This window comes from Gekko japonicus, unplaced genomic scaffold, assembly GCF_001447785.1.
Source record: "Gekko japonicus isolate JY-2015 unplaced genomic scaffold, Gekko_japonicus_V1.1 scaffold207, whole genome shotgun sequence".
Lineage (NCBI taxonomy): Eukaryota > Metazoa > Chordata > Lepidosauria > Squamata > Gekkonidae > Gekko > Gekko japonicus.
In genome coordinates this window covers 380066-392003 of record NW_015175363.1, presented here as the reverse complement: position 1 = coordinate 392003, position 11938 = coordinate 380066, and positions in this window count along the sequence as shown.

Genomic DNA, 11938 nt, shown 5'->3' with positions numbered 1-11938 from the left:
TATATATATATATATATATTCAACAAAAAAAAAGATCTCTGGATAGCTTATGGGCAATGACCAGTGGATGGGCGAGTTTATCTTTTCACTGACCTAGCCTTACATCTGCTGCCTCCCTCACTGATCTGGGTGACTCTTTATCCTTTCCTAAGAGAGAGATCAGCCCCTGATAAGATGTAATAAACAGACAATCAAGTGTCTGACTGAAATTCTTTTGCCGTTTTGTACTGTTTAATCTCTGATTGATTGAGTGATTTGCTAGCAGGTTCCATGCAGGTCTTTGCTTTTGGTTTTTCTTCCTGATAAGAGAGGCTCAACTGTAACTGGAGGTGTCCAAGATCTTCTGTTCTGACCGACATTCCAATCTGAGATTTTAGTGTCCTTGATTCCCATAATAATGAGAAGGCAGCTTACAAACCATGTTTACTTTCTCGTAAAGACAGATACATGCTTTCCCCATTATAAGACTATTTTCAAAGCCACGGATATTGAATGTTCCAACAGTAGTTTCAGCTCTCATGATTTAATCATGAGGTGCATGAGGGTTGTTTTTTGTTTAAATTTGATGTTCTCATGATCTCAATATTTTTCATGCAAATCTTGTTATTTCTGCTTCCTTTCACACTCAAGCTTAAATTGCTTGTCAATTACTTTGCTCTTCTGGAGAGCAGTGCTTCTGAGATTGGGCAATATGATTTCATAAGACTATTTATAGCCATTACTTCTACATTTTGTCTCTCAGTGACACTATTGTATTTTAGCCAAAAATTTCCCTCACTGAGTAGGTTGACTTAAAACCATTAATATCAGAGTAGTGAAGGCTAGAGGTTCTAAAACTATTAATTTTCTGCATTCAAATTACACAGCTTGAAAGTCTGTATGCAATAGGACTGAAGGAAAAGGACAACAGATGAACAAAAGAGCAATGCAAAGAAAGGAAAGTCAACTATGATGGCTCAAAATATGCCTTTTGAAAGTGTAGAACCACCTCATTAATCATTAGTATATCACAATGTATAAGTACAATGATGCTGTAGTTTAAATTAGCAGCAGCAACTGCAGTGGGTATTTTTCTGTTTCAAACTGGAACATTCTATTTGCTCTCTGTTCAAATGTATCATATACTGTTGGATCAATCAGCAGTAACCATCCAACAACATGGGTTTGTGCTAACACTTTAGGACATAATCCTAACATTAGTCTGTTAAAAAATATTATGATAGAAAATGGGCACCATACCAGCATTACTTGGAGATACAATAATACTGAGTAGGGTTGTGCCACAGCGGGGGACTCCCGGCTGGCGTCTGGAGCGTGTGCACACTGCACGCACGTCACCTGGAAATGACGTGATGACACCGGACATGCTGGGGGTGGGGCCACGACCATCCGAGGGAAAATTCCCTCGGATGGCCGTGGCCCCGCCCCCAGCGTGCCCAGCATGGTCGCGTCACTTCCGTGTGACACACACGTCGGGGTGGGGCTCCCCCGGGGCCCGATCCGCCGAGGGGACTTGGCAAGCCTAATACTGAACTGTGAGGGCAGTGTGATGACATAAATCTGGCACAATAACAGCAGTGTAGGGGTCACAAACTGGTAGTGTTGGATCATTTTTGGGGGGTGTCGAGTATTAGCTTTTATGTATCATGCTCAATTTTGTAATTATGAAAATTGTCATAATTAATGTTAGGTTTTACCAGTAGTGGACCTATGTTTTTGGGACCCTGAAGCTTGAACAGTTATGGGGACCTTTTCTCAACCAGCAACAATAAGACAACCTCCAACAAGGTCCAAAGGGCCTTCCTGCCCTTCAAGGACCTTATGGTGGTGGGGTGGAGCTCTTGAAAATGGGCCATACAGTGAGCACCTTCCCACCAGCAATGAAGTCTGGGTAACTGCTGTTATCTTCTTCAATAAGGTTGTTCCATGGCAGATCGCCACAATTTTTTTAGAGAAATTAACCATTACATCTCAGATTTTGATTACAATTTCTGTACTTCTGTATTTCTGTATGTGAGACAAAGCCATAGACTTACAGAAGAGCACTCTTTTTCTCATACAGACCTTTATCAAATTATATACAAGGAAAAAATTCAGATGGCCTTTCCTAATGTGGAAGCAATTTTGCGGCTATTTCTCAGCTTTATGGTCACTAACTGCTTGGGAGAGAGGAGTTTTTCAAGACTCAAAAGAATTAAAAAGGAATTAAGGGCCACGATGTCTCAAGAGAGGTTGTCTGCACTGAGTATTCTGAACATTGAAAGTGACAAACTTAGACAAACAAATTTTGATGAAGTTTTGGATGATTTTGCTATGAGGAAGGCTATTGCAAAAGTTTTTCAGTGTTAATTTTAACATTTATGCATTTTTTCAATCACTATGGTATTTAACAATAACATCTTATGTTTTTTAGAGGAGAAATTGTGAATTACAAAATTTTAAATACCCGTCATCATCCTTGGCTTCACTCGGTTTTGTTTATAACACTCTTCCATTTTCTTCCAGTCGTGAGGATGGGGGTTTGGGAGGGGCCTCATAAGTGGAGTAGCCTAGGGCCTCTCTTCATCTAAATCCAGCCCTGGAGAGGCTTTATGTAAATTCATTTCTGAAAATCCAGCTCTACATACAAAAGAGACTGTTTAGCAGTGAGATATTAGAAGGGGGTAATTTCCCTGACTGCTTAGATAAAATTCTTAGTTTAACTTAGTCTTGTGAAAGAGATTGCAGAGCAGGACTTGGTTGTGTTGTTGTTGCTTAGCCTGCCAAAGTCTTATGAAACTGCTGTGTCTCAAAGCAAAAGGAAAATTGTTTCTCACAGAAGTAATAAACCAACTCGAGCAGACATACAAATATAGACAATTTGAGTAATTCAACAAGAATTCAACAAGAATTTCTTTGGTTCAAGAAAGTTGAACCAAACATTGATCAAGTAGCTCTAAATGTAGACAGCAAGAGTAAAATCTGTCATTTATGTGGAAAACCAGGGCACGTTAAAAGAAACTGCAGTGCTTTTAAGCAAAATGGTCCCAATCCAAAAGAAAGAAAGGAGAGAATTCCAAGCAACCTGCAAAGTACTGGGTTCGCCGCATGGAGGACTCGGACGATGACATGCGGTTGCACACGTTTATTGTACTTAACACAAGACTAACTCTAACGGCCCGACAGGGCCAACTATATACATGTCCACCCAGCACCACCTATTCCCAGTGGAAGGTTTGAATGTCCCGCCAAGTGGCTATTGGTTGGGGCTGGGGAAAACCAGGATCCAAAGTTTCCTTTGTTCCAGGAGCCAAGCTCCTGCATGTGCCGTGGACCCCTGGTGGTGGTCCACGTACATAACATAGCCACCATTGAAAAAGGAGAGAATCATTATGTGTGGCAGACATTAGATCTGTGATTGCAGAAAGGGTTGGCTCAGGAACAGCAAAATGCAAGCTCCTAGATGGAAAAATCAGAGAGGTCTTCATCAGTGTTCCCTCTAAGCTGAGTTAGTGTGAGCTAGCTCACAGTTTTTTAGCCTCCAGCTCACACATTTTTGTCTTAGCTCAAAAAGGACGGCACCAGAACAAACTAGTTTATGCAGCAGCCAAATCACTCTCTCACAACTTTAATGCCAGTAACTCACAAAGTAGAATTTCTGCTCACAAGACTCCACAGCTTAGAGGGAGCATTGGTCCTCATTGAAAATTGTCTGTATGTGCCACAATTAGCAAACAACCTGATATGCAAGAGTACTTGCAAAAGAGGAATGATCATATCATTTGGAGGAAAATGTTTTATTAAGCAAAAGGGAGAATTGATTGCAACTGGGAAAGTGCATCAGGACTTGTATGCTTTAGAGACATGTATGCAAAGAGCAAACCTAACTAAACGTTGCAGTCACAAGAAATGTTCCTGAATTACAGCATAGACATTTAGGATATAGAGATAATTATGCTATTGCCCAGCTTGAAAGCCTGAACTAACTAAGGGCATACAGATAAACAAGTTTACTATTTAAAAAAGTATATGCATTGCATTGAAGCTAAATAACCAGGCCTAACTTGAGTAAGAGCCATGAGAAAAGCCAGACACAGCTCCCACTGGAGCTGATATATAGTGATGTTTGTGGTCCAATAAAGACTGAGATCCCTAGCGGGAACAGAAGATTTTTCAAAGTATACAGTAACCTCCTTGATCAGAGAGAAAAGTCAAGTATTGAAGAAATTTAAGGCATGTGTTGCAATGGTCAAGAACAAATTCCAGAGAAAGCCACTGGCAATTCACATCAGCAATAGAGGAGAATATGTGGGATATGCCATGAAGAACTATCTAACTGAACAAGGAATAGAGCATCAGTTTACAATCCCATATACTCCAGAACAAAACAGCATAGCGAAAGCAGATGCCGGGGAGGAAAAGTCCGAGGGGAGGGGGGAGGCTGCCGAACTGCGCATGCTCGGGCATGCGCAGTACGGCTGGGGGCCGGGATGCGGCGGCGCAAGGACGCGCCGCCGATCCCACAGCCCTGCCTGAGCCGCACCAATGGATGCAACCACCTAGAGAGGTGGTTGTTTTTTGCGGCGCAGTATGGGCCGTTGGGACGGATCAGGGACGGAGACGGCACGCTCGCCAGATGTTGAGGTGGGATCGCGCCTGTTTGCTCCGCCCCAGTTCCGTCCCGCTCCCGGCCCAAATGGGCTCGTATGAACGGGGCCTGAGATGTGCAGATGCATGCTGCTTGAAGCAGAGCTATCTGAGAAATACTGGGTAGAACAATCAACACTGTTATCTATCTATAGAACAGACTGCCTACAAAAGTTGCCAGAAGCACACCATATGAACTGTGTTATGGGCACAAGCCCAGCATGAACCATTTGAAACTATTTGAGTCAAGAGCTTTCACCTACATCCCCAAAGAGAAATGGACCAAAAGGGATCTGAGAACTTAACAAGATATTTTTGTAAGATATGCACTGGGATGTAAAGGGTACAAAATCCTTACCCCAAGAACAAAAATTGTAAAAATCTGCAACATAGTCTACATTGATGAGAAAGAAAAATCTACAAATACAATAAAAGTGGATATCAAAGAATCCACACTATCAGAAGAAAACAAAGCACAGCAACCAGAAACAGTGCAACTGAGCACCATGGATCATACAGATGACACACTTGTGGAGCCACAAGAACCAAAAGGGGCTGCACAGCCAGATGTTAGACGGTCAACTAGAACAAACCACTGAGAAGACTCTCCTATCCTGACAAAGGCAGAGGCAGTAATCGAACCTTCCACATGGAAAGACATAAAAATGATGCCTACCAGCCAAGCAGAAAGATGGAGAAAGGCTGGAGAAGAGGAGATTGAATCCCTAATCAAAAAACAAACATGGGCACTCACAGAACTACCTCTAGGAAAAAGGGCAGTAGAATGCAAATGGGTCTTCAAAACCAAATATAATCCAGGAGGAGAAATACATAGTTACAAAGACAAATTAGTTGCCAAAGGGTATTCTCAACAGTATGGATAAGACTATGATGAGGCTTTTGCACCAGTAATGAGACATACTTCAATAAGGATGCCAGTTTGGTGTAGTGGTTAAGTGCGTGAACTCTAATCTGGGAGAACTGGGTTTGATTCCCCACTCTTCCACTTGCACCTGCTGGATGACCTTGGGCAAGCCATAGTTCTGGCACAGCTGTTCTTGAAAAAGAGCAGTTTCTGTCAGAGCTCTCTCAACCCCACCTACCTCACAGGGTGTCTGTTGGGGGGAGGGAAGGGAAAGGAGTTTGTAAGCCACTCTGAGAGTCATTTGGGTAGTGAAGGGCGGGGTATAAATCCAATCTCTTCTTCTTCGTAAGTATAGCAGAAACATATGGATATAAAGACCGCCTTCCTACACTGAGAAAGGAATGAAGAGGTTTACATGAAACAACCAGATGTAGAAAAGGTGAAAAATATTTATTTAGTTCTTGTGGATCCCTACACATTTCACAATTTTCTTCATCAGGGGATCTAGTATAAAATAAGGTAAAATTACAATTCACTTGCAGGGGTGGATTGCCTATGAAACTAATGAAGCCTAAGCTTCAGGGCCCCTAATCCTGGAGGTGCCCTGAAGCAACTTTAAAAAAAAATGAGTGAATTTTTCAACAAAATTGATGGAGTTTTAAAGTGTTTGTTATTAAAATGAAGCTATTTTAGTGACAGAACCATAAGCCAATGGGTTAAAGTACTTAATATTGACCTTAGAATATATTCTAATACCTGTTTCATATGACCTCAAAATGTCCCTGTAATTAGTTAAATTTCAAAATTGTCTTGAGGGCTTGCAGCACCTGGACCCCCAGCTGTATGTGCTCAATAAGCTCACCAGAATCTATTCATAGCCTACTTATTGGCAGCTCGATCCTCGAATCCTTTATTGGTGCATGGCTTAATAGTTCTACACCTCAGCCCTTAGCCAATCAGAACCATAAAAAGACATCTGATTTCTCATTTCAGGCTGCACTAGTCTTGCTTGTGCATTTTAACACCAAAAATTAGATTTTCACCTTTTTATCCTAATGTGCCTCACCTCCCTACTAGAGAATGAACCAATACTTTTTTTCAATGCATCAATGTTGGGTAGTGTGATTTTCGTTCCTCCAAATTTTCTTTGTTTTTGGTAAATTTTCGATTATATCTTTGCTAGTGTTTAGTTTAAAGATTTATAGGTCAAGGTGTGCTTATAAGCTTGGTTCATAGTTAGTGTAGATGATATTTTTATGTATACATAATATTTCTGTTGGTTTCATTAGCCAGCAACTAGTGCTTCAGTTCCCATATTTACTGAGATATTTCTGTTTTCTATATATATAGCTTGTTCAGCTGAGATTTTTGGAAGTGGCAGACCTGGTTTATTTCTCATTTACTGTATTTCTAGTGGTAGTATTCATGTGGGTCATGTCAATGACTTACAATGGTTTATCCAAGTCATTTTTTCTTGTGGCATCTTTGGTTCTCCCCAGCACCATCTATTGAGTTTTTATATAACTATTGTTTCACTTCTACATTTTCTCCATTCAGTATTTATTTTGCAGAATATAATTGGTTTGGGGCATTTTGGGGGGACAGTACTGTTTGAATAAAATATATATTTGATGAGCAATAAAGTAAAATGGACTAATAACAACTTTATGGCTGTAATTGTTTTTTTTATGTATTAGTCAAAGCTTTGGCCTTTGGGTATATTTTATATTTAATTGATCATTATAATATCACCCTATATCTATATGTGTGTGTATATTACTACCATATTATTATTTTTATTATTGTTATTGTTATCATCATCATCATTACTGTATGTATAGTATGTTATTGCTTACTGCAATAATAATTTTGGTAATGTCGTAGTTTACGTTTGTAAAATCAAATGTGAGTTGAGTGCCAATATTGTATATTTTACTTTTAAAGGAAATACTTTGTCCACATTCTGCTGCAACTCTAACCACCTAATCTCACGTTACCTAACCTAATCTAATTTTTAAAGAATGTAGACAAAGATTCCGTTAACAAGGAAAATATACAATAAAGATTAGGTTAAGTTAGGTTAGTTTAGGTTAAGTTAGGTTAGGTGGTTAGAGTTATTACAGTATGTGACAAAGGTTTTCCTTCACAAGTAAAATGTACAGTATTGGCACCCAAGTTGCATTTGTTTTTATGAACTTAAATTACAACATAATCGAGCTTTGTCCTGCTATTGCTAATGAATCCCCCCCTTTTTAACAGAGGTCAAGACCCCAAGAGGAATAGCAATGAGTTCAAGAAAGTACTAAAGTAGATACCAAATACGCAAACTCAAGGAAAAGCAATCTGACAAAATTTCCAAATGTCAAAAACTATCAAACTATTCTACAATGTCAAGTAAAAGTTTGTCAACACCTACAGCTGAAACAAGCCAAGCAAGCACCAGTGAAGACAGTGATAGTGCACAAACCATGGGAGCTCTTTCTAGCAATACTCAACCCACTGTTGACACTTTTGATACAGATGACCATCATAGTGGTCAACATGAAAGTACTGTGGAACAAGACGAGATAGAGCAGAAATAGGAAACAGGAAGCAAATTCAGTGATTTCAAAGAATACAGTGACCTCACAAACTGACCCCCAACAGTTCATAATGATTTTATACAAACAAATTTAATGCAAGACATCAGGGTTTTTTTCAAAGTTAAAAAAAGAGATGATAGGGATCAGCAACTTGAGGAACAGATGAGAAAAAGCATGCAGTACTATTTTGAAGAACTGAAAAGATTTGTAGCTGTTATGAAGTTTTTAAGTGAAAGAGATTTGGCATTTAGAGGTCATGAGGAGAAGTGGGGCTCAGCAAATAATGGAAACTTCATGGGGCCCATTGAACTTATTGCAGTGTTCAACCTATTTTTACATGAACAGCTCGAGAAATGTAAAAAGTAAAAAGTAAATGTTACTTACCTATCCAAAAATTTGTATGAAGAATTAATAGAAATCATGGGGAAACATGTGCAAAATGAAACTGTGAATCAAATCAACAACCCAGTGGTCGTTTCCTACTGGAGCGCCCCAGGGCAGTGCTCCGGAAGTAAGGAGCCTATGCCCCGCCCACTCCTGAGGGGGAAGAATTAGATGCCTGGCTTCCCTGTGCGATCTTCTCCGAGTGCCCTGCAGCCACTGGCTGGAGACAAGAAGGGGAGCTCGGCAGACATGCCCTCTTTTCCCCCTGAGCTGCTTCGCTTTTGCAGAGAGACTCGGGTGGGGGGGTTAAATGCCTGGCTTCCCTGCACAATCTTCTCGCTGTGGGGCACTTGAAGAAGATCATGCAGGAAAGCCAGGCATGTCTGCCTGGCTCCCCTTCCTGTCTCCAACCAGCTCCTGCACCTCTTTTTTTATGAAATGACCCCTGCAACAACCTATACACCAAATATTATTGTTGACTCTACGCCTGACCTGACACATATTGACTAGCTGGTAATTGTGGCTTGATACTGCTATAATGGAAAACCCTTGAGAGATTTTTAACATTTTTACCTATAGAAAACCATTGTTCAACAAAGTAAAGAAGTCCTGGGTGAATATAAGCTTCCACTTGAAAATATCCATGGTCAGTCCTACAATAATGCATCTAACATGAAGAGTTCAACGAAAGGGCTGCAAGCACACTTTAAAAGCATTAACAGGTGCAGACTATGTACTATGTGCAGTCCATTCACTCAACCTTGTTGGAGAAAAGGCAGTGTCTACTGTAAAGAGCTCTCTCAGTCCCACCTACCTCACAGAGTGTCTGTTGTGGGGAGGGGAAGGGAAAGGAGTTTGTAAGCCACTCTGAGACACCTTTGGGTAGTGAAGGACGGGGTATAAATCTGTTCTCCTCCTCCTCTTCCTCCTCCTCCTCCACTCAATCATAGCTCTATTAATGGTTGTTAGCCGACGTGCTTCATGTACAGCACGGGCTGTATTAAATTTATAATGGGTTCTGGTCTGTGTATACAGAGAAAACAGTTTCACCCCGAGAAATCCAGGCCCAAAGAGACAACGTGACAAGGTGTCTGTAAAAATCAGTTGTTCTCTTTACTAAATACTATAAAGTTTCACAAGCATGATATAGTTTCACAAGCATACATATCAGAATCAGACAATCAACACACATACAAGTTCCTTTAGATATAAAGAAAAGAATTCAAAATAGTTCCCATAGTTACTTTGGGGTCTAGAGTAGGTATTCACAAAATACTTGCCTGATCAGAGGTTCTTGGAACTGGAGCAGCAGTAAATTGGAAAAGCTAAAGGGCCCTTGCTAAGGGAAGAGGTGGGGGGGAGGTGGCTAAGCCATGTGTAGCTTAGTTAAAGTGCAGAGAAAGGAAGTGAAGTGAAGTGCCGAGATTCAAAAGTGTGCTCTCTGCGTTATATTCCAGGTGTGTGGGGGGGCTAGCTTGCTGTGTCCCACCTTTTCTCTAAGACCAACCCATGGCTAACCTTGATTGGTTTGAGTGTGGAAAGGGGCAGGTTTTCCCTAGGGGATGGACAATGTTGAAAGTCTAGATACTATCTCATGTACATCATTTTGGCTAGGTGTTAAGAGATGTTTTCTGCAACTCCTTTTGTTGTGTTGATGAAGCTGGCCTCTCCCAGGAATGCAGGAGTTGTAAACAAGAGGCTTGACATAGAAATGCAGATTTTCAGTCCATGCCTACCTGACATCTCAGTCTCTCAGTAATGGAGAATATGCAGCCAGAAGTTGTCCTTTTCTGCTAACAAAGAACTCACCATGTTGTCTTGCTCCCATAATCCTTTGCTGACTGTAGGTGTGTGTGTCAAGCTCCATTTACATAAACACAGCAGGCAAAAGCCTGTCAGGTAGAGTCCCAGCAGATGAGACACACACAGCCTTACCCAAGTCCATGTGGATTTCAGAGCACATTCCATGGTGTGTGTCCTTGTGCAAGCCAATATTTATTCACAAATAAGCTCATCTCCTAACATGGTGCTCCCCTGAGTAATAGATGGGTGACTTGGGCTGATGAATGCAAGCACTCAGATTTTGAAACTACAGATGGGGAAGATTCAGCTACAACATCAGCAGGGGAGAATACAGTGTATAGATCCATCTCGGAAAGAGAGACCAAGAGGAGAGTGAGGGAGAATGTTTTTTGCTCCCAACCCTCCCGCAGAGGCAGGAGGAAAACTTTATAATCTAGGACTTTATCCCCTACTAACAACATTTATTAAACTTGGCCTTGGGTTTTGTCCCTACTCCTCGTTATAATGATTTTCAAATTAGGGTTGACCTCTTTAAATTAATAAGGACTCTGAAGTTTAAAAAAAACCCCTCTTTGGTAAATACAATCTGTTGAATACAGTAAATTTATACCTACGTCATCATTCTTACCTAATTGTTACGATGCTATACAAGTTTTTGAAAAAATTGACCTTAGAGATATCAATAAACATGACCATAACATGGGAAGAATTATGTTCAATCTTACTAAAAGAGAGAATTGGCAGCTGTATCATTATAAGAGAGGCTGATAAAGTGGGAGCAGTGGTGATATGGGATCATAAGGAACTATTTAGATTATCTATTTACTGAGGAACTATGAGAATGGAAGAGCTTCTTGGAACCAATGTACAGTCATAAATGCCAAGGGAAAATATGATGGAGCTGTGTGTTACACTGAGGTTCCATGCATTCTGAATATACAGAACTTTTGCTTTTGAGATCCACTTCACATTTTATTTTATTTTTAAGATCCAGAAATTAACCCTATATCAGAACCATTAGTGTGTTAACAAGCTGCAACATTTCGAGCAAGGCTGTTTGTCATTAATTACCCCCATATCTGTTAATCTGGGAACAACTTCATATGAAACTCAGTAAATTTGGCCTATGAGCCAATCTATATTATTCTTAATTAATTTATTGGGGGTGGGATTCTAAGGGTTAGTCACTTAAATACATTTTCAGTTCTTATGAAATAATAGAGAAAGGGAAAAAGAGAAATAAAGAATGATTCCCCCCTACTTCTCATGCAAGCACAATAATGGATCTATGGTAATTCTGTGAGCTCTGGAAATCATTTGGGCCTTGCATGTTTCAGTAACTCGCCTTACAGGAATAGTGGTGCAAGCAGAAGTCCCATGCACTTTGCTTTTTCTGTGTTTTTGTAATAAATGAGTTGGCCTTTAGTTTGTTGCACATGGGAAGAATATTCACAGGCTCTAGTGTGAGTACTTAAATTAAACACCACTCTCCTTCCTGTATAATATAAGTACAGTGGGAAACTATCCGAGGATAAATGCCAAAACCCCATATTTACATGCATCAGCACAGAAAGACTCTGCATATCTGAGCCATTTTTTTAAAGTTCAAAGACTAGAGATTCATAAACTTTATTATAAAAGGCCTGGGTTCAATTCCTCATGTAGATTACCAATCCAA